The sequence below is a fragment of the Pristis pectinata genome, chromosome 38, assembly GCF_009764475.1.
Source record: "Pristis pectinata isolate sPriPec2 chromosome 38, sPriPec2.1.pri, whole genome shotgun sequence".
NCBI classification, from domain to species: Eukaryota; Metazoa; Chordata; class Chondrichthyes; order Rhinopristiformes; family Pristidae; genus Pristis; species Pristis pectinata.
The window spans coordinates 70,752-93,371 of NC_067441.1; the positions used below are offsets into that span (position 1 = coordinate 70,752).

General features: G+C 44.1%; 1 protein-coding gene across 1 annotated transcript in view; it reads right to left on the reverse strand.

The window, feature by feature from the left end:
- Window positions 1–22,165, reverse strand: part of LOC127586969 (RAS guanyl-releasing protein 2-like) — a 73,251-nt gene extending 51,086 nt beyond the window's left edge. Inside the window, exon 1 of the mRNA XM_052045025.1 lies at window positions 21,990–22,165. The gene's annotated coding sequence lies outside the window, so the exon portion shown is untranslated. The remainder of the gene's footprint in view (window positions 1–21,989) is intronic.
- Between the last annotated feature and the right edge of the window lie 455 nt (window positions 22,166–22,620).

Consider the following 22,620-nt stretch of genomic DNA (forward strand, 5'->3'; position numbering starts at 1 on the left):
GCTGTATGGGTGAGTGGTAGAACCTCAGGAAATCTGATGGGAACAGAGGGGAGAATAAAAATGGATGGGATTAATGTAGGATTAGTGTAAAGGGGTGCTGGTCAGTGTGGGTTCAGTGGGCCGAAGGTCCTGTTTCCGTGCGGTGTAATTCTACAAGTCTATGATTTGGTCTAGATTCTGTGCTGGTACCCAAAAGCAAAATATGGGTTGAGAAAATTCTACTCCCCATCCCAGTAACAAATGATCCTCTGATGGTTACCCTCCTCTCGTCTGCAGGGCCAGATAGATAATTCACCCAGGACCCTGTTGCCCCGGGTCTGAACACACTCACCAGTTTCCCCTTATGCCACCTACCCGTCCCCACCATAAGGCCATTTTGTTTTCAGATCTCTCCCTATCTCCGTAAAGTTCATAGGCTATACAACACTCCAGGCCATAGAGTCACAGAGATATACAGCACGGAAACAGGTCTTTCGGCCCGTTGAGTCCATGCCGATCGCCAACCACCCATTTACATTAATCCTACATTAATCCCTTTTTTATTCCCATCAACTCCCCCCAGATTCCACCCGTCACCCACACACGGGGGGCGATTTACGGTAGCCAATTGATCCACCGACCTTTATGTCTTTGGGGTGTGGGAGGATATGGACCACCTGAAGGAATCCTGTACAGTCACAGGGAGAATGTGGGAACTCCACACAGAAAGCACCCAAGGTCAGGATTGAACCTGAGTCACTGGAGCTATCATTGAGGAGAGAGGTGGGGAAAGCTGCTATATTTGACCTTAAGGTTCTTGAATTAAGAGGGAAAATTCAGATCAAATGGAGAGGAAAAAAGGGAGAGGATTCCTGACTGGAATCCCAGCACAGCATAGGCATTTTGTCCATAGGTCCCTGGAAGTGTTGATACAGGTGGATAGGGTGGTGAAGAAGGCATTTGGTGTGGTTGCTTTCATAGGCTGAGGCACTCGGGTATAAGAGTTGGGACATCATGTTGCAGCTGTACAAAACATTGGTTAGACCACGTGGAGTATTGTGTACAGTTCTGCTTGCTGCAATACAGGAAAGATTTAGTAACAATAGAGAGAGTGCAGAAAAGATTCACTTAGGTCACCTTTAAATCTTTCCCTTCTCACCTTAAACCTATGCCCTCTGGTTTTAGACTGCCCTACACTGGGAAAAAGACTGACTGTCCACCTTGTCTATGCCCCTCGTGATTTTATAAACCTCTATAAGGTCACCCCTCAGCCCTCAGCCTCCTTCACTCCAGGGAAAACAGTTCCAGCCTATCCAATCTCTCCTTATAACTCAAGCCCTCCTGTCCCGGCATCATCCTTGTGAATCTTTTCTGCACCCTCTCCAGCTTAATCACATCCTTCCTATAGTATGGTGACCAGAAGCGCACACAATACTCCAGGTGGGGGCTCAGCAATGTCTTGTACAGCAATAGCATGACATCCCAACTCTTGTACTCAGTGTCCTGTCTGATGAAGGCAATTGTGTGATCTGCCTTCTTCACCACCTTGCCGCCACTTTCAGGAAACTATGTCTCTGTACCCCCTAGTCTCTCTGTTCTACAACACTCCCCAGGACCCTGTCATTCACTGTGTATAAACCAGGGCAGGATAACTTCCCAAAATACATTGCTTCACACTTGTTCGAGCTGAAGTCCATCTGCCATTTCTTGGCCCACGTTCCCACTTGATCAAGACCCTGTTGTAATCTTAGATAATCTTCTTCACTGTCCACTATAGCACCAATTTTGGTGTCTTTGGCAAACTTACGAATCATGCCACCTACATTTTCGTCCAGATCATTAATAGATGTGACGAAGAACACTAATCCACTTACCAGCAATCTGCCTGTATAGCCTTCTAAACCATGGTGATTCAAGTGTTTTCCCAGATCTATCTTCAATGCTGTGAGAGTCACTGCTCCCACTGCCCCATCAGGCGGTGTGATCCAGATTCCAACCACTCTCTGGGTGAAAAAATTCTTCTTCAGATTCCCTCTAAACCTCTTACTCTTCACCTTACACCATATCCTCTGGTCTTAAACACCTCTGCCACGGGGAAAAAGTTTCTTATTTCTACCCCATCTATACCTCTCAATGTTGAACATTTCTATCAGGTTCCCCCTCAGCCCCCTCCGCTCCAGGGAAAATAAAACGCAGCTGGGTGTTTTAACAGCCAGTTCCACATTATTTTGTCAGGGTTTTCATTCTGCCTAGCATTTTTTGTTTCAGCACAAAATCTCTACAAATGACATCAACAGAAGTGCAATTTACAAAACTTCCCGCCATGAGATTGTCAACTTCAGAGTTTTCTCAAACCGCGTTTAGAGTCATAGAGCAATACAGCACTGAAACAGGCCTTTTGGCCCAACTCATCCATACTGAACAAGATGCCCATCTAAGTTTGTCCCAATTGCCTGCATTTGCCCCATATCCCTCTAAACCTTTCCTATCCATGTACCACTCCAAATGTCTTAAATGTTATTATTGTACCCGCCTCAACCACTTCCTCTGGCAGCTCATTCCATAGACCCACACCTTCTGCATGAAGAAGTTGCCCCTCAGGTCCCCTTTAAATCTTTTCCCTCTCACCTTAAACCTGTGCCCTTTAGCTTTCGATTCCCCAGCCCTAGGAAAAAGACTGTGTGCATTCAGCCTGTCTCTGGTCAAGTGAGAAAGGAGGCATATTCTAGGGAATGAGGTTGGTGTGCAAGGTTTTGGTAGGAGATGGTGATCAGAACATAGTAAGATTTAGGTTAGCTACAGAAAAGGAGAAGGAGCAATCCCCAGAGTAAAAATAATTAATTGGAGGAAGGCTGATTTCAATGGGATGAGAGTAGATCTGGCCCAGGGAAATTAGAACCAGGGGTTAAAGGCAAAACTATGACAAACCCTTGAAGGAAGAGATGGCTCAAGCACAGCTGAGACACATTTGCTGGAGAAGCAAAACAAACACACAAATCCTGAATTCCCTACATGATGAAAGAATTACAGAGGAAGATGAAGCAATGAAAAACTGCTCAAGACAAGTGTCGGGCTGCAGATATGAGCAAGAACCAGGCTGATTACAAAAGAATCAGAGGGGAAGTGAAAATAAGAAAGGCAAAGAGAATAGAGGAAAGAGCTGCCGATTTAAATGAGAATCCAAAAGGCACAAAAATAGTGGAAGGATAGTTCATGGAGGAGAAAGGCCTATTAAAGGCAAAACCAGAAACTGTGCATGACTGCTGAAGGGATCATGAAGATACAAAATGAGTACCTTATATCTGTCATCATCAGGGAAGAGACTGCTGGAAAAGAATGGCATTGGAGGATAGATGTGCTGCAAATTGATAGCATAATTATATGAGAAAAGTTGGCTGACCATAAAGCAGATAAGTCACCAGGACTGGATGGGATGCATCCTTGGTTTCTGAGGGAAATACGGGTGGAAATTGTGGAGGGACTGAGCATATCTTCGGAAGCTGGAGTGCTGTCAGAGAACTGGAGAGTAGCAAATGTTACTTGCATGCTCAAAATATGGGGAGCAAGGATAAGCCCAGTGACTTCACACCAGTCAGTTTAACAAGTCATGGGAAAGCTTTCAGGAACATCTCACAGGGTCACCAAAGATAAGATAAGATATCTTTATTAGTCACACGTACATTGAAACACAAAGTGAAATGCATCTTTTGCGTAGAGTGTTCTGGGGGCAGCCCGCAAGTGTCGCCACGCTTCCGATATGCCCGCAACTTCCTAACCTGTATGTCTTTGGAATGTGGGAGGAAACCCGAGCACCTGGAGAAACCCACGCAGACACGGGGAGAACGTACAAACTCCTTACAGACAGCGGCCGGAATTAAACCTGGGTCGCTAGCGCTGTAAAGCATTACGCTAACCGCTATATTTTCCTAGAGGAAAATGGATTAATTAAGCATGCCAGCATTGATTTGTTAAGGGCAAATCATGTTTAACCAATGAGATAGCTTTTTTCGATAAAGTAGTGTATAGAATTGATGAGGGTAATGCGGTCAATGTGTCGTAGATGGACTTCCAGTAAGCTTTTGATAAGGTACTGCACAAGAGGCTTATCAACAAATTTGAAGCATACGTCATCAAAAGGACATTGGTAGCTTGGAATGAAGTTGGTTCAGGAACAGCCAGCACAGTGTTGTGGTGAATAGTTGTTTCCTGGGCTGGAGGAAGGTGGCCTTTCCCAAGGATCGGTGTTTGGGCCATTGCTTTTTGGATCTATATTAATGACTTAGAACTGTAAGTCACAATTTCTAATTTTGAAGATGACAGAGAATCTGAAGATGGTGATAGATTGCAGCAGATATAAACAGGCTGAATTGGTAGATTCCTGTCAGATGGGACTCAATGTCAAAGAATGTGAGATGACAGTTTAGCAGGAAGAATAAGGAGAGGCGATATAGATTAACCGTTCTAAAAGTGGTGGAGGAGCAGAGGGACCTCGAGGTATGAGTGCACAAATCACTGAAAGTGGTAGGGCATGTGAGGAAATGGTTAATGAGACATACACCATGTGGGACTCTATCAAAAGAGCCATAGAGTGTAAAAAGAGAGAAGTTATGCTGAACTTTTATAAAATACTGGTCTAGTCACAAATGAAGTATTGTGTTCAATTCTGGTCACCTCATTGTAGTAAGGATGTGAGGATATTGGAGAGGGCCCAGAAAAGATTGATGAAAATAGTTCATGGAATGAGGGACTATAGTTGCAAGCATAGATTAAAGAGGCTGGGACTGTTTTCTTAAGAGAAGGCAAGGGGAGATTTGATAGAAATGTATAAAATAATGAGTCATAGAGTCACGCAGCACAGAACTGGGCCCTTTGGCTCATTATGTCCATGCTGATCATCAAGTACCCATCAACACTGATACCATTCACCAGCATTTGGTCCATAGCTTACTTTGCCTTGATGATTCAATCCAGATACTTGTTAAATGTATGAGAGTACCTGCCCCCACCACCTACTCAGGTGGTACATTCCAGATTGCAACCACCCTCTGTGTGAAAAAAAATTCCCAGGACCTCATCTAATGCTCTTATTCTTCAAAATCAGAATCAGATTCATTATCACGGACTTAAACGACATGAAATTTGTTGTTTTGCGACAGCAGTATAGCAAGGATATATATATATATATATATATCTATATTAAAAAATCACATAAATAATGCGGAAAAAAAACAGAAAAACAAGATAGTGTTCATGGATCGTTCAGAAATCTGAAAGCAGAGGGGAAGAAACTGTTTCTGAATCTTTGAGTGTGAGTCTTTAGGCTCCTGTACCTCCTCCCTTCACCTTAAACCTATGTCTTTTGGTTTTCAACATTTCCTCTCATAATTTTGTATCCCTCTGTAAGGTTCCCTCGTCAGCCTTCTCTGCTCCAGGGAAAACAAACACAGCCTCTCCAGTCTCTCCTCATAACTGAAATACTCATTCTCAAACAACATCCTGGTGAGTCTCCTTTGCAACTTCTCCAGTGCAATTGCATCCTTCTTATAGTGTCGTGACTAGAACTGCACACAACACTCCAACTGTGACCTAACTAACATTTATAAGGTTGTACCATGACCTTCATGCTCTTTTATTCTCTGCCCTGGCTATTGAAAGCCAGCAACCTACAGACCTTCTTCATACTGTGTTTCATCTTTAGGGATCCATGGACTTGCAAACCTGTTCCTCAATACTCCTTAGAACCTTACCATTCATTGTATATGTCATAACCCTTATTAGATGTCCCAAATGTATCAACTCACGTTTAGTGCAATTAAATTCCATCTGCCATTTCTCTGCCCAACTTACCAGCTGATTAGTATCTTTCTGTAGCTGGAGAATACCCTCCTTACAGCACCACTAATTTCTGTGTCATCTGCAAATTTACTAATCATACAGTACCTCCACCATTCATATTTAAAGCATTAATGTATATGTCAAACAACATGGGTCAAAGTACAGGCTTCCAATCACAAAAATAACCCTCCATCATCATCTTCTGTCTCCTATTATGAAGCCAACTTTGGAGCCAATTTGACAACTTGCCTTGAATCCCATGGGCTCTAACCTTTTGACCATCTTTCCATGTGTGACCTTGTCAAAAGCCTTACTGTTATACTGAAGCTACTGCACTGCCCTCATCAATGTTTTGTGTTACTTGTTCCAATAAACTTAGTCAAATTGGGCAGACATGATCTCCCACTAACAAACCCAAGCTGACTATCTCTGATCAATCCCTGTGTAGATTAACCCTGTCCCTCAGAATTTTTTTCAATAACTTCCCTACCACTGACATTAGCCTGTATTAGGTGACTAGTCCCTGCTGCCTTCTTGAATAAAGGTGCCACATTGGCTGTTCTCTAGGTCTGGACAGGGAGGTATACTGGGAGGCAGTTTCCTTTGGTCACAACTATAAGATAGGGGAAAGAGAAGTAAAAGTAACATGGGAAAAAAACTTGCTTATGCCACATTTGGTTGGAATCTGGAACATGCAGATGTAGCGAAGGGAGGTTCCATTGCGGCCTTCAAGAGGAAACCGTATGATGAATTAAAAACCTTCAGTAGTTAGGAGGAAGGGCTGGGTGGTGGACTGAGGGAGTTACTCCGCAGAAAATGGCAGAGACTTCTTCTGGACGTGATGTAGTAGGGTGACATTGACTGGAGTGGCACAGTGGAACCATTGTCTCAGGACACCAGAGGCCCAGGTTTGATCTTGACCTTGGGTACTGTCTGTGTGCGTGTTCTCCCTGTGATTGTGTGGGTTTCTTCCAGGTGGTCTGGTTTCCTTCCACATCCCAAAGATGTTAATTGGCCGCAGTAAATTACCTCTAGTGTGTGGGTGAATATGGGGAGAGAATACAAGTGGGAATAATGCAGGATTTGTGTAAATGTGTGGTTGATGGTCAGCACAGACTTGGTGAGCTGAAGGGCTTTCTGTGCTGTATCTTTCTATGACTTTATGGACCTGGCAGTCTCTATAGAGAAGTTGAGACTGTGCAAGTTCTGGTGACGCGCTCAGTGTCCGCCGGACTCTAGTTATTTGCGGAATCGTTGAATGAACTGAATCGTGCGCAGTTTAAGTTGAGAGAGGAGTGCATGCCCATGCGGAGGCAGTTCCAATGATCTGAAAATCTCTGAAGGATGTTACAACAGGGATAAGCTTATTAATGCCAGCAGTCAGAGTGTGACAGGACAAACTGAGAATCAAAAGCCTAGGAGACGATCCAAGTCAGAAGGCATGTCCGTTTCACAATAGGGTGACGGCAGGAAAGAAGAAAGGTCTGATGACAACAGGAAGTCAGAGTGGGCATCAGGATGGAACTCAATGCAGAGCTTTGAGAAGTAACCAGAGATTCTTGTGACTGAGTTGGTGGTGTCAGTAAAGTAATTAATACAATGTGTAAGTGACGTATAATTTATTTTAATTGGGCTCTGTTTTGTTTTAATTGTGTTCTTTCTTGCATAACTTTGTATAATTTATGTTTGGTTGATGTTTTTCTTGAATGTTGTGTCTCTGATGCTACGTGTCTGTGAGGCTGCTGCAAGTAAGATTTTCATTGCACCTGCGCAAGGTTAGATAGTTCAGCTGGTTGAGTGGTGTGGCAACAACCTCACACTCAACACCAACAAGACCAGGGAATTGATTGTGGACTTCAGGAAGGGGAAGTCGGGAGAACACACACCAGTCCTCATTGAGGGGTCAGTGGTGGAAAGGGTGAGTAGCTTCAAGTTCCTGGGTGTCAATATCTCTGAAGATCTATCCTGGGCCCAACACATTGATGCAATCATGAAGAAGGCATGCTAGCGGCATTACTTCATGAGGAGTTTGAGGAGATTTGGTATATCACCAAAGACCCTTGACAATTTCTATAAATGTATGGTGGAAAGCATTCTGACTGGTATGGAAGCTCCATTGCACAGGAATGCAAGAGGCTTCAGAGGATTGGAGACTCAGCCAGCTCCATCATGGGCACAACCCTCTGTACCATCAAGGCCATCTTCAAGAGGCAATTCCTCAAGAAGGCAGCATCCATCACTAAGAAGCCTCACCATCTGGGACGTGCCCTCTTCTCATTACTACCATCAGGGAGGAGGTACAGGAGCCTGAAGATCCACCCTCAACAATTTAGGAACAGCTTCTTCCCCTCTGCCATCAGATTTCTGAACAGTCCACAAAACCACGAACATTAATTTGTTATTCCTTTCTTTGCACTATTTATTTTGTAATTTATAGTAATTTTTATGTCATTGCACTGTACTGTTACTGCAAAACAACAAACTTCACGACATATAAGTCAGTGATAATAAACTTGATTCTGATTCTAATTCTGATACATGTACTTGTGCATATGACAACAAACTTGAGTTTGAAACTTTAAATTTAATTTTATGTTAACTTACGTTTGTATTGTTTGTAATGTACTCTGCCGCTGCTGCAAAAAGCTAACTTTCATGGTATTTATACCCTGTGTATGGATGCCTATGACAATAGACTTGAACTTGACAAATTTAACTACTGTTATTATTGGTAAGAGTTATTAGCTACTGCGTTAATTTTTATTTCGACAGTTCAGTGCATACAGGTGATAGCAAGTAGACAGTAATGTAAAGCAATGCATTTAAAGCCAAGACAACAATTATTCTGAGGCAACGATTGCTGACAGTATGTGAGACCAGGTGCACAAGGCTCATTGGGGAAGGCTCACTGGAATTACCAGTGCCGGGAGTGCATGGTTCACCGGTGGAGATGAGCAAATTGAAGAGGACTGAGAAATGAAGCAAATTCATGGTTGACTGAATTTATAATTGTAAGTATTGCAATTGCACAATTTATAATGAAAATCAAAAAAAAAACTGCAGATGCTGGAAACCTAACATAAAAGCAAAAGATGCTGGATCTGCTCAGCAGGTCAGGCTGCATCTGTGGAAAGACCCTCCATCGGAACAGGGCCCATTGTTTCATTTCAGGTGTAAGAGGTTTAATCAACTGTATTAATTTATTTCCTTTTTAAAGGGAAAGCAATGTAATGTGTAACCAGATACTATGTTTAGTGGAGAGTTGCAGCTTTCAACAGAGGTTGTTCTGTTCATAGTTCCACCTCTGCTCATTTGCTTATGCAAGCAGCAATGCAAAGGACCCTATAGATACTACAAGGATGTGAACTTGATATGCAGACAACAACGTTGGCTTGGCAATCAGAGACAGAGGGCAATGGTTTTTGTGATTAGATGTCTGTGACTAGTGGTATTCCACAGGGATCGGTGCTGGTACCCTTGCTGCTTGTAATATACTTGAATGTGGATGTACGAGGCATGATCAGAAAATTTGTAGGTACAAAGATTGGTGGAGTTGTTGACAGTGTGGACGGCAGTCTTAGGCTGTTGATGTGCTGGTGAAATAGGCTAAAAAATATCAGATGTTTAATCCTGATAAATGTGAGGTGATTCATCTTGGGAATATTAATGAGGCTAGGGCATACACCATCAAAGGTAAGGTTCTAGGGAGAACAGAGGAACAGGGGAACCTGGGTGTGCAAGTCCAAAGATCATTGAAGATGGCAGCACAGGTTGACAACGTGGTTAAGAAGGCACTGGAATACTGGCCTTCTTTAATCAGGGTATTGAGTATAAGATCAGGGAGGTTATGCTCCAAATTTATATAATGTTGGTCAGAACTCAGCTGGACTTCTATTCACCACATTATAGGGAAGATGTGATTGCACTGGAGAGGGTGCGGAGGAGATTCACCAGCATGTTGCCTGGGATAGAACATTTCAATTATGAGGAGAGATTGGAGAGACTGGATCTGTTCTCCCTGGAGTGGACAAAATTAAGAGATTATGATTGAGGTATATAAAATTATGATAGGTACAGACAGGGTAGACTGCAAGAATCTTTCTCAAATATCAGAGTTGAATAAAACTAGCGGACATAGATTTAGGGTAAGGTGTAAAAGATTTAGGGGAGTCCTGATGGAGACCTTCTTCACCCAGAGAGTGGCAAGTATCTGGAATACTCTGCCTGGGAGAGTGGTGGAAACAAAGTCACTGACAGCATTTAAGAAGTGTCTAGATGAGCACTTGAATCACCTAGGTATAGAAGACCATGGGCCAAGTGTTGGAAGATGGGATTAATATAGATGGGTGCCCAATGGTCAGTATGGACATTTTGGGCCAAATGGCCCGTTTCTATGCTGTGTGACTCTCACCGTCATTTCAAATCCCTCCATGGCTCCACCACACTCCATCTCTGTGGCTTCTTCCAGCCCTAAAATGTTCCTTTTGTTCTCCCCTCTTCATCTCCAATTCCCATTGTTGCCATGTCTTCAGCTGCTCGAACCTGGAATTATCCTTTTAAAACCTCTCCAGCTTTCTCTCCTTAAAACTGACCCTTTACCTAGAATTTGGTCACCTGTCCTAATACAGTAAAACTCTGATAATCCCCTACCATATTGTTCGGAAATCATGGTGGATCGACGTGTGGCTCTGAGTTTTCCTCCCTCCCTTTACACTCACCGGGGTCCCATTCCCGCACTCCTTTTGAACTCACTGGGGCCCATTCCCATGCTCCCGTTAAACTCATTGAGCTTTGATTCCTGAACTCCCCTTAAATTCTCTCAATTCACTGGAAAATTTATTAGACTACTGTGTAACATCTAAAAAAAGTGAATTAAAAATGTGTCAGTGTATTATGAGAAGTAATATTCAATAGTTTTGAAAGTCTGCAGGGTGTTGGATTAGAGTCATACAGATGTACAGCATAGAAACAAGTCCTTCAGCCCATCATGACTATGTCGACCATCATGCCTATCTGTACTAATCCCACTTTCCTGCATTGTCTATATCCTTCTATGCCCTGCTCATTCAAGTACCTGTCCAGATGCCCCTTAAATGTTGTCCCTGTTCCTGCCTCCACCACCCCCTCCGGAAGCTCATTCATGAGACCATTTACTCTTTGTGTGAAACATTTACCCCTTAGATCTCCTTTAAACCTCCTTCATCACAAACCTATGCCTTCTAGTTTTAGACACCCCTACCATGGGAAACAGATTCTGACTATCTACCCTATCTATGTCTCTCATAATTTTATACACCTTATCATGTCACCTCTCAGCCTCCCTTGCTCCAGGAAAACAGACCCAGCCTATCCAATCTCTCCTTATAAATCAAGCCCTCCAATCCATGTAACATCCTTGTGAATCTTTTCTGCACCCTCTCTAGCCAGTGAAACATTTACTCCTCAGATTACTGGAGTTTTACTGTATTTCCTTAAGAGAGACAGTGTCAAATTGTTTTCGATTACACTGTGTGGCAGTCTGGGAATGTTACTGCCAAAGGTGCACCATAAATCCATGTTGCTTTGTTTCTCATAGGATGGGGTGAAGGAACTATCACACTGAGGTTTGCTCAAACTTCATGCACTCACTTAGCTCACAGTGAAAACCACTTCCTGCCTCTAGGGTAAAGCAGGTGTGGGGACTGGGTTGAAAGCTGAACATCAGACCTTCACTAGTTATCTGGCTAATTGCTCCACCTGGTAAGACAAACAAGCTCTCTTAAAGGATTGACTGGGAATTTCCAGTTTTTACCAGTCCAGTTTTTCAGAAGGCTGAAACCGTTGTTAAGTCACATTCACCTGACAATCATCACTCAAGGACAATTGCTAAAATCCCACCTATCTACTCCCTATCATTCCTGTAAAAACAAGAGAAAGTAATTCAAAGTTCAAAACTAGGTCAGGGCCACTCTGTAAGATATGGAATATAGAACATAGAACACTACAACACAGTACAGGCCCTTCAGCCCACAATGCTGTGCCAACATTTTATCCTGCTCTAAGATCTGGCTAACCCTTCTCTCCCACAGAGCCCTCCATTTTTCTATCATTCTTGTGTCTATCTCAGAGTCTCTTAAACACCCCTAATGAATCTGCCCCCAGAACCTCTGCAGGCAATGTGTTCCATGCACCCACCACTCACTGTGTAAAAAAACTTATCTCTGACATCCACCTTATACCTTCCTCCAATCACCTTAAAATTATGCCCCCTCATGTTAGCCATTTTCACCCTGGGAAAAATTCTCTGACTGTCCACTCGACCTATGCCTCTTATCATCTTGTACACCTTTGTCAAGTCACTTCTCATCCTCCTTCTCTCCACAGAGAAAAGCCCCAGCTCACTCAATCTATCCTCATAAGACATGCTCTCCAATCCAGTCAGCATCCTGGTAAATCTCCTCTGCACCCTCTCTAAAGCTTCCACATCCTTACTATAATGAGGTGACTAGAACTGAACACAATGCTCCAAGTGTGGTCTAACCAGAGTTCTATAAAGTTGCAACATTACCACACGGCTCTTGAACTCAATACCCCGACCAATGAAGGCCAACACACCTTATGCCTTCTTAACAACCCTATTCACCTGCACAGTTCCTCCACACTGCTAAGAGTCCTGCCATTAATCTTGTATTCTGCCTTCAAATTCAATCTTCCAAAGTGTATCACTTCACACTTTTCTGGGTTGAACTCCATCTGCCACTTCTCAGCCCAGGTTTGCATCCTATCAATGTCCTGTTGTAATCTACAGCAACTTTCAACACTATCCACTCCACCACCAACCTTTGTGTCACCTGCAAACTTACTAACCCACCTTTCCACGTCGTCATCCAAGTTATTTATAAAAATCACAAAGAACAGGGGTCCCAGAACAGATCCCTGCAGAACATCACTGGTCACCGACCTCCATGCGGAACAGGCTCCATCTACCACCACCCTCTGTCTTCTATGGGCGAGCCAATTCTGAATCCACACAGCCAAGTTTCCCTGGATCCCATGCATCCTGACTCAGAGGATACCTGGGGTATGTTTCCCTAACCAAAGACTATGTGTCCCAGCGCTGCATGTGAGGCAAATCTCAATATTAACCCCATAATCCAGATTGACACACACCCTGTGTCAGCACTGTACCCTATCTCCTTTATGTGAGACATTAAATCAAAACCCCGTTGACCGTGTCAGGTGGTGATAAAATGCTCTGCATTCACCAGTGGAGCAGCTTGCTGTGCACAAATTAGCTTCTGCCTTCCCTAGATCACCACAGTGCCTTCACTTGTTGGATACTGGGGTGTCTGAGATGGTGAAAGTCACTTTAAAATTCTTGCTTTTCATTCACTTTCAGTGGCTGAGCCAAGACAGAGAGAATCCAATCAGGAACAATGGGGCACGGTCACAGGGTAGGCACACTTTAGGTTAATCAGGTCTGGGGTGTCTCAGTGACCAGACGTGAATCTGTTATGGCTGGACAGACAGTTAGTGTGCTTGAAGGCCAAGACACATATTCAATCAACATTCACTGGGGGGAAAAATGACAAAATAAATAATATCAATCATCAGAAAAATTAAAATAACCAGCTATTAATGTTCACTAGACAGTAGCATTGTTCTCCTGCGAGAAAGTCCTCTCCCACGCCTCACAGCTGCTCTCAAAATGTCAGTTACTCTACCCTACCCTGCAATCCTGACCCCACACCCCCAACCACCCTTGACATGAACATCTGTCTTCATGGAGTCCAGTTTAAATATGACCTTTTCAAATTCCTGGCCCAGCTCTTTCCAATAAATGAAGGGGAGAGCAAAGTTAACATGTGCTGTGCCTGTCCTGAGAGTGTTTGATGGGATAACATTAAGGGAGCTTCACTCTGTGTCTTATCCATGCTGAACCTGCCCGAGGAATGTGTGATGGGATAATGTAGAGAGAGCTTTACTACATATCCAAACCATGTTTTCCCTGCCCTGGGAGTGTGTGACAAAACGAGGTAGAGGAAATTTCACCCTATCTACCCCTGGGAGTATGATGGGGTAGTGTAGAAGGAGCTTCACTCTGTGTCTAACCCTTGCACTGGGAGTGTGATGGGACAGTATAGAGGGAGATTCACTCTGTGTCTAATCCTGGGAGTGTGTGATGGGACAGAGTAGAAAGAGCTTCAAGTACTGTGACACAAGACTGATCAACAGCAGATCTGTTTCCTGTATTTTGTTCAGAGTGCCCCAGCAGCAGGTTTCGATTTGAGCCTTATCAGGACTACAGCGTTTTCTCAGTTCCTGTCCTATAGCCGTTGTTATTTCACTGAGTGACATTTCTGTACTGATAAGTATGCTTTTCTGTTGGGCCCTGTTCAACCACATCAGCTCGGTCTAACGTCTATATCACTGCCTCAAGAGCCTGCTAAGCTGTTCAATTCCTCGTCCTTCTGCTTTATCCCCCGGAAAACATGGAACAGATCCCTTGCATACTCAAATCGACAGTCACAACTGACTGTACTCCCACACTGCCTCACATTCACTCTTGCACTTGGATACACAACTAACCTTCCCCTTGCACATGCATCACAACCATACTGGCACTCCCACTGCCATACCACCACTCATCAACAAAAGCTCTCACGCCAACATCTCCCTGACTCCTTGCTGGGCTATTACTGGACAATGAGAGAGCAAGCAGTGGTGACTGGCCCTACACCCCAAACCTCACCTCCATAGATTCATAGGCCTAGGGCTGACTAATTCAACTGCTGTGTTAAAGACATTTCTTCTGAGCTTTGGAGACATGGAGGAGTCCACCTCCAAGATCCTGTCTGTTTGTTACAAGACAGGCTGGGCAACAGGTTGACAAGGAAGGGTGGGGAAGGAAATAGAGCAGGAAGGGCAAGGTCATCAAAAATTTGTTTCCTTAGCAACAGCCTGACCTTGCTGATGTTGTTGGAGAGACGGAGCATGGTGTGTGGGGGTGTGCATAAGCAGGAAACCAGTTGCGGTCTCCACTGCACATTTGTGGCTTAATTACTGAAGTCAACGCCCAGTGTACTTTCAGTACTGGGAGGTAGGTCCTCAGCTTCAATCTCAGGCACCTGCTGAGTTATCTCTGATCAAACCCAACAGTAACTACCGTTACTGTCAACATCACATTTGGGAAAACTCACACAATGGAGTTTTCTGTGTAAACCATGGCACGTTAACATCTCTCTCCTCCTGGGTCAGTTATCCACAGATCCTACAAGCTAGCAGAACAGACATATGGGGATACCTTCTTTCATTAGCCAAGACATAGAATATAAGAGCAGTGAGGTTTGGTTCAGACTGTATACAATGCTTTAAAGAGCACCAATACTGGTTAGTCTGCACCGTATCACAGGTGCTCCCTCTGTCTCACCCTTCTTAAGACATGCTTCCTTTCTAACCTTGCTTTATTCTGGTGAAAGGCTAGTGCCTTGAATTGACAACTCATTTTCTCTCTCCACAGGTGCTGCCTGACCTCCTGAGGATTTTCAGCATTATCTGTTTTATTTTAACTTCCCAACATTTGCAGGTTCTAGCCTTAAAAATTAGGCCACAGCATGAGCGCTGTGCACAGTTCTGGTCACAACATTACTGCAAAGCTGTTACTGCACTGAAGACAGTCATGTAAAATGCAGCAGATAGCACTGCTGCCTCATAACCTGGGAGATGTGGGTTTTATCCTGACCTTGGGTTAAGGTTAGGGTCTGAGATTTTGTGGGTTTCCCCCAGGTGCTCCAGATTCCTCCCACATCCCAAAGATGTACTGATAGTTTAATTAGTCACTGTAAATTCCTCTAGTGTAGGTAAGCAGCAAAAGAATCAAAGTTAATGGGCATGTGTGGGAAGGGATAAACTACAGGAGAACAAGGAAACAAGGAGAGCTTCAACATGACTGATGGCATTGTTCTGCTGGGAGGTAGCAGGGACCCAATGGGCTGAATAGCCTCCATCAGCATCACGATAAGTAAAATAGATGTGTGAGGATGTTGTCAAGACTGGAACAAAATAGATATTAATTGAGATTGTCTCAGTTCAATTTATTTTCTTTGGAACAAAGACAGGAGAGACTTGTAATTGAGGTCTACTTGGGAGTACTGTACACAGTTCTGGTCACCACACTGGAAGGATGTGGTAGCAATAGAGAAAGTGAAGAAGGGATTCACCAGGATGTTGCCTGGAAGGAGAGAGTGGATAGGTTGGGTTTACATTCACTGGAACGTCGGAGGCTGAGGAGTGATCTTGTGCAGGTTTATAAAATCATCAGGGGCATAGATAGGATGAATGCAGTCAGTCTTGTTCCCAGGGTGGGAAAGTCTAACCCTCGAGGGCATTGGTTTAAGGTGAGAGGAGAAAGATTTAAAGGGAGCCTGAGGGGCAAATTGGAGGTGGGTATATGGAATGAGCTGCCAGAACAGCTGGTAGAGGTGGGTACAATTACAAATTTTAAAAGCCATTTTTGCTCCAGGGAACCTATCCAGTCTCTCCTGACAACTCAAATCTCCAGTCCCAGTGATTCTTTATTGCAGCCTAGTAAGTTAGTAGAAGGATTGGACAGGGGATGAAAAAAAATTTTTGCCCCAGTGCTATAGATCTGGAACTCACTACATGAATACATGGTTGAAGCAGCAACTTGGATTTGAACTTGAAGAGCCATGACCTGCAGGACTATGGACCCAGTGCTGTAGATTACTTATCACCCAGCATAGATAAAATGGGCCAAATGGCCTCTCTCTGTGTTGTAGTTCTTTGATATCACAGGGTCGATGATCAAAATTTTCATCGCCCCTGTATCCCTCAGTCCCTTCATCCAGGATTGTAATCTAGCCTCTCACAGACAATTTGGTCAGCACAGACGAGTTGGGCCGAAGGGCCTGTTTCTGTGCTCTATGACTCCATGACTCTCTCTGACCTGTACTCATTGAACCCTTTTCCCTTTTTATTATTGTATGAATAGTTTTGCATATTCAGCACAAATTACCACTGCTGCTGGAGTCTCAGCCTCTCGGGTGCTGTTCCTTAGGATAAAAAGTCGGCCCCCTCACTTGGATGAGGTGGGGGAGTTTGGAGAAGGACAGGCTTAGTTGAGGTAAATGGGGAGGATGAATTACTGCCCTGGTCCAGCATTTGCCTTAACCTATCTTGTGGTGGCGTTGTTTGGTAAAGACTCACATATTTTTAGCTAAAGATGAATTGGAAAATGGAGTTAACAAACTAAAGTCATCCAAGACCTGAGGTCTAATTCATTCCCCATACGCAAGTCATATTATATCCTTACTTTAACAGTCCCATCAGGAATTCCTACCTCCACATTTAGAATGGAAATTCCCAATGCAAACCTGTCACCCTACGATGACACCATGACACAATTACATAGGATATTCCCATTCTAAATTTGGATATCAGCATCCGGAATATGTAAAGGTCAGGGCCAACGTCAACATTATTTATAAAGGCATAGAGCTAGACTAACTGATGGGAGTGCAGGGATTCGGGCACAGGGCACTGGGATGGGCAATTCTCTGCAGTGTCACACTTTGTGGCGATCAGGGACGTTCCTCCCTACTTACAGTGCACCCATGGTTGCAGTCCCCTTCCCCCACACACCTCCATCATCCTATTTATCTATTTTAAATGCAGCCTCTGGCCACAGGCTGATACAGCTGAGTCAAGAGGGAGTCTTTTGCAAGTGCATATGATTGCAATATTTATTGGAAGGAGATCTAAAAACGGAAGCCAAACGGGAAGGCAACAAGCCGTCTGATATATGAGCACACTGACACGGAGGCAAGGGATATGTTTGACAAGCTGGTTGAATGTTAACTTATAGATTCAAAGATTTATTCAGCTCGGAAACAGGTCCTTCAGCCCAACTCATCCATGCTGACTAAGATGCCTATCTACACATCCTATTTGCCTGCATTTGGCCCAGATCCCTCTAAACCTTTCCTATCCATGTACGTGCCCAAATGTCTTCCAAATGCTGTTTCTGTTCCTGCCTCTACCATCTCCACTAGCAGCTCATTCCATATACCCACCATCCTCTGTGTGAAACATTTACCCCTTAGATCCCCTTTGAACCTCCTCCCTTTCACCTTAAACCTATGCCCTCTAGTTTTAGGCACCCCTACCATGGGAAACAGATTCTGGCCATCTACCCTATTTGTGCCTCTCATAATTTTATATACCTCTATCATGTCACCTCTCAGACTCCTTCGCTCCAGAGAAAATAGACCTAGCATATCCAACCTCTCCTGTTAACTCAAGTCCTTCAGTCCAGGCAACATCTCTGTGAATCTTTTCTGCACCCTCTGTAACTTAATCACATCGTTCTTATGGAGTGGTGACCAGAACTGCACACAGTACTCCAAGTGCAGCCCAACCAATGTTTTGTACAATTGTAACATGATGTCCCAACTTTTATATCCATTGCCTCAGCCGATGATTGCAAGCACGCCATACACCTTACTCACCCGTGTTCCCATTTTCAGGAAACTATGTACTTGTACCTCAAGGTGTCTCTGATCATTAATATTCCCCAGGACCCTTTTGTCATTCGGTATCTATGTCCTGGTCTGGTTTAACTTTCCATAATGCATCACTTCGCATTTGTCTGAGTTAAATTCTATCAGCCATTCCCATGCCCACTTTCCCAGTTGATCTAGATCCTATTGTAATCTTCACTGTCCATTTACTACAGATTTTGGTGTCATCTGCAAACTTACTAACCTCAGCACGTATATTTTCATCCAAATCATTAATATATGTGACAAACGACAGAGGCCCCAGCACTGATCCCGGTGGCACACCACTGGTCGCAGATCTCCAATCTGAATCACAACCCTCCACTACCACCCTCTGCCTCCTACCACTAAGCAAATTTTGTATCCAACTTGCTATCTCACCCTGATCCCATTATTCTAACCTTCCAAGTCAGTCCACCATGAGGGACCTTGTCAATTCCCTTGGTCACCTCCTCAAAAATAATTAAAAATATGTGTGAGATACGGTTTCCTGGACACAAAGCCATGCTGATTACCCTGAACCAGTCCTTGCCATTCCAAAGGCAGATTTATCCTGTCTCTCAGAATCTCTTCCAGCAACTTTCCCGGCACAGATGTCAGACTCACTGGCCTGGAGTTCCCTGACTTACCCTTGCAGTTCTTTTTAAATAAAGGCACAACATTAGCTGCCCTCTTGTCTCCCAGACTTTACCCATGGCTAACAAATACAAAAATCTGACAGGGCCCAGCAATCTCCTCCCTTGCTTCTCACAATGTCACACTTGTCAGGCCCCTGGGATTTATCCTCCTTTAGTCAGCACTCATTTTCCCACAGATATCCACATCCCTTGGTTTCTTTCGAATCCAAAAATCCATCAAGTCCAGCCTTGGATATCCTAGTGACTTGAGTTCCACACCTTCTGGAGGTGAGAATCCCAAAGGTCCCCACACATCTGGCTGAGGAGATTCCTCGTCCTCTCTGTCCAAAACGTCTGACGCCTGATCCTGAGACTGTGTCACTGGTTCTAGACTCAGCAGCCTGGGGAACAACCTCTCAGCACCCACCCTGTCTGCCCCTCTCTGTTTCACTGAGATCACTGCTTATTCTGTCAAACTCCAGTGAGTCAGTCTTGGGGCAAGGTGAATTTTGACAGTATGAGACAGGAGCTAGGTCCTTGAAGGGCCCGATTCGCTCACTCATTTTGGTTGATTAGAGTAGGTTGTTTACAGGCAAAGGGACCACAGGCAAGTGGGAGGCTTTAAAAGGAGAGATAGTGAGAGCTCAAGGTCTGCATGTTGGTGGGCAAGGCTGGTAGGAGTAGGGAACCTTGGATTAGGAGAAATATTGAGGCCTTGGCCAGGGAAAAGGAGGCATGGGTCAGGTACAGCCGCTGGGATCAAGTGAATCCCAGGAGGAATATAGGGGATGCAGGAGTGTACTCAAGAAGGAAATCAGGAGCGCAAAAAGGGGTCAGGAGATAACTTTGGCAGAGAAGATTAAGGAAAATCCAAAGCAATTTTATAAGTATATTAAGAGAAAAAGAGTAACTCGAGAGAAGAGGGCCCCTCAAAGACCAAAGGGGACATCTTTGTGTGGAGCTGCAGGAGATGGGCGGGGTCCTTAATGAATATTTCTCCTCTGTTTTTATTGTGGAGAAAGACATAAAGACTTCCAAACTGGGAAAAATAAATGGGGGGGGGGGGGGGGGTCCTTGGGGATAGTCCACATTACAGTAGAGGAGATGCTGGATGTTTTAAAAGGTATGAAGGGAGATAGATTTCCAGGGCCTGACCAGGTTTATCCAAGAACACTGTGGGAGGCCGGAGAAGAAATTGCAGGAGACCTGCTGAGATATTTGCACCATATATATGTTAGCCACAGGTGAGACGCCGGTAGACTGGAGGGTAGCGAATGTTGTGCCTTTAATTAAGAAAGGCAGTAAAGAAAAACCTGGGAACTATAGGCCAGTAAGTCTAACATCTATGGTAGGTAAGCTACTGGAGAGGATTCTGAGGGATAAGATATATGTGCATCTGGAAAGACAGGGTTTGATTAGGGATAGTCAGTGCAAACATGATGGGCTGAAGGACCCATTCCTGTGCTGTACTGTTCTATGTTCTAAACTTGGGATAGGACTTGCTCACCTGCTCCTCTTCAAAATGTTGTCGTTGGATCTTTTATGTATGACCACATAGCAGACAAGGCCTCAGTTTACATCGCATTGCCACCTCTGACAGTTAGGCACTTGTTCGGTATGCAATGCCAGTGTCAGATGGATTATTTGCTCAGGTTTTCTGTGTAATCCCAGTCCAGGACCACAGGGAGGATAGTGGAGCGGTGTTATGTGGAGCTTGTGAGCACCTTTGTTAGCTTGGAGACACCAAGAATGGGAGAGACCATTCAGCCCCTCTTAAGTTACCCACTCAGTGAGGTATGAGTCTCGCCTCTTCACTGCGAAGTCAAACTGCATTGCAAATGCAGGGTCTTAGTTTTAATAGTTTCCCACAGTGAATAACTACATCTTGATTAACAAATACATTTATGTTTTCTTCTGGTATGAACCCTTATCTGAGCCCACAGTTTCATTAAATCTTTTGCTAAGCCACTGATTTATTGCCCATGTATGCAAGGAGGAAAGAGACAGTATTCTCTTTTACGTCAGTCTGAATGTGTGGGCTACTCCAGAGAGACAGCTCAAAAGTCCAGGCTGACATTCCTGTGGCACAGAGGTGATGTTACCTGAACATTATAACTTTGCTCTCTTGGGAACTTACTGTGCAAGAACTGGCTGCCACCACCCCTTCATTACAAGAGTGACCAAGCAACATAAATCATTGATAACTAAAATTCTTTGCAATGTCCTGAGATCCCGAATTATGCTACAGAATCACAAGTCATAGACATAGAGTAATACATCACAGAAACAGGCCCTTCGGCCCAACTTGTCCATACCAACCATGATACCCACTGAGCCAGTCCCATTTGCTTGCCTATGGACAATAACCCTCTAATCCTCTCCTATCCGTGTACTTATCCAAATTCTTTTAAATGTTGTTATTGTACCTGTCTCAACCACTATCTCTGGCAGCTCATTCCACACACCCACCACCCTCTGCAGGAAGAAGTTGCCCCTCAGGTCCCTTTTAAATCTTTCACCTCTCATTTTAAGCCTGTGCCCTCAAGTTTTTAGTTGCCCTACCCAGGGAAAAAGACGTGTGTGTTCACCCTATCTACACCCCTCTATGAGGTCACCCCTCAGTCTCCTACCTTCCAAGGAATAAAGTCCAAGCCTGCCCAACCTCTCCCTATAACTCAGGCCTTCGAGTCCTGGCAGCATCCTCGTAAATCTTTTCTGCACTATTTCCAGATTGATGATCTCCTCCCTATAACAGAGCGATCAAAACTGTACACAATTCTCCAGGTGGGGTCTCAACCAAGTCTCGATCAACCGCAGCATAACATCCCAACTCTTGTACTCAATGCCCCGACTGATGAAGGTCGTACATAAAATTGTCAGAAATATTTTTTAAACAAAATACTTAAACAACAGTAAGCATTTAATCCTGAATTCATCAGTTAGACAAAAATACATTGCAATGATATTGGTCGGATTGTAAGCAAACACAGAGGATTCCTACCCCAAGATTGAAATTCTTTGATTCCAGGCAAAAGAGTGCTTTCCATAACCGCAATAATAAAAAGTTTCCGAAATAAATTGATACTTGATGGATTTTATTCCAGCTCAGTGTCCTTGACTTGTGGTGATTTATCCAAACTGTTCAACACTCCAACTGCACTCTACGTGCTGGCAGCTCTCAACTCCACCCTACCACAAAACCACTTCTTCACAGACGTCCTGAATACAGCCTCTTAAAAGGGCAATGCCAGTCACAGGCCTGAGTACAGTTATCAACTGGCTTCACTCCTAATGTCTTCCTGTCTCTGTTTCACGACAATAACATTCCGATCACACTTGATGTCTCACTCTGACATGAAGACCTAAACCTAGGGATTTTGTAAAACTGTGGGACCCACTTCAGGCCCAGAATACAATGGGCAAAAATTGAGTGGCTTTTGTCACATAGAATCTGAGGAAATATTAAAGTCAGGGGTGTGGGGTGTATCTGTGTGTTACAGTGAGGAGTGTGGGGTGTATCAATGTTACAGTGCAGGGTGTGGGGTGTGTCAGTGTTACAGTGCGGGGTGTGGGGTGTGTCAGTGTTACAGAGATGGTTGCGGAGTGTGTCAGTGTTATAGTGAAGGGTGTGG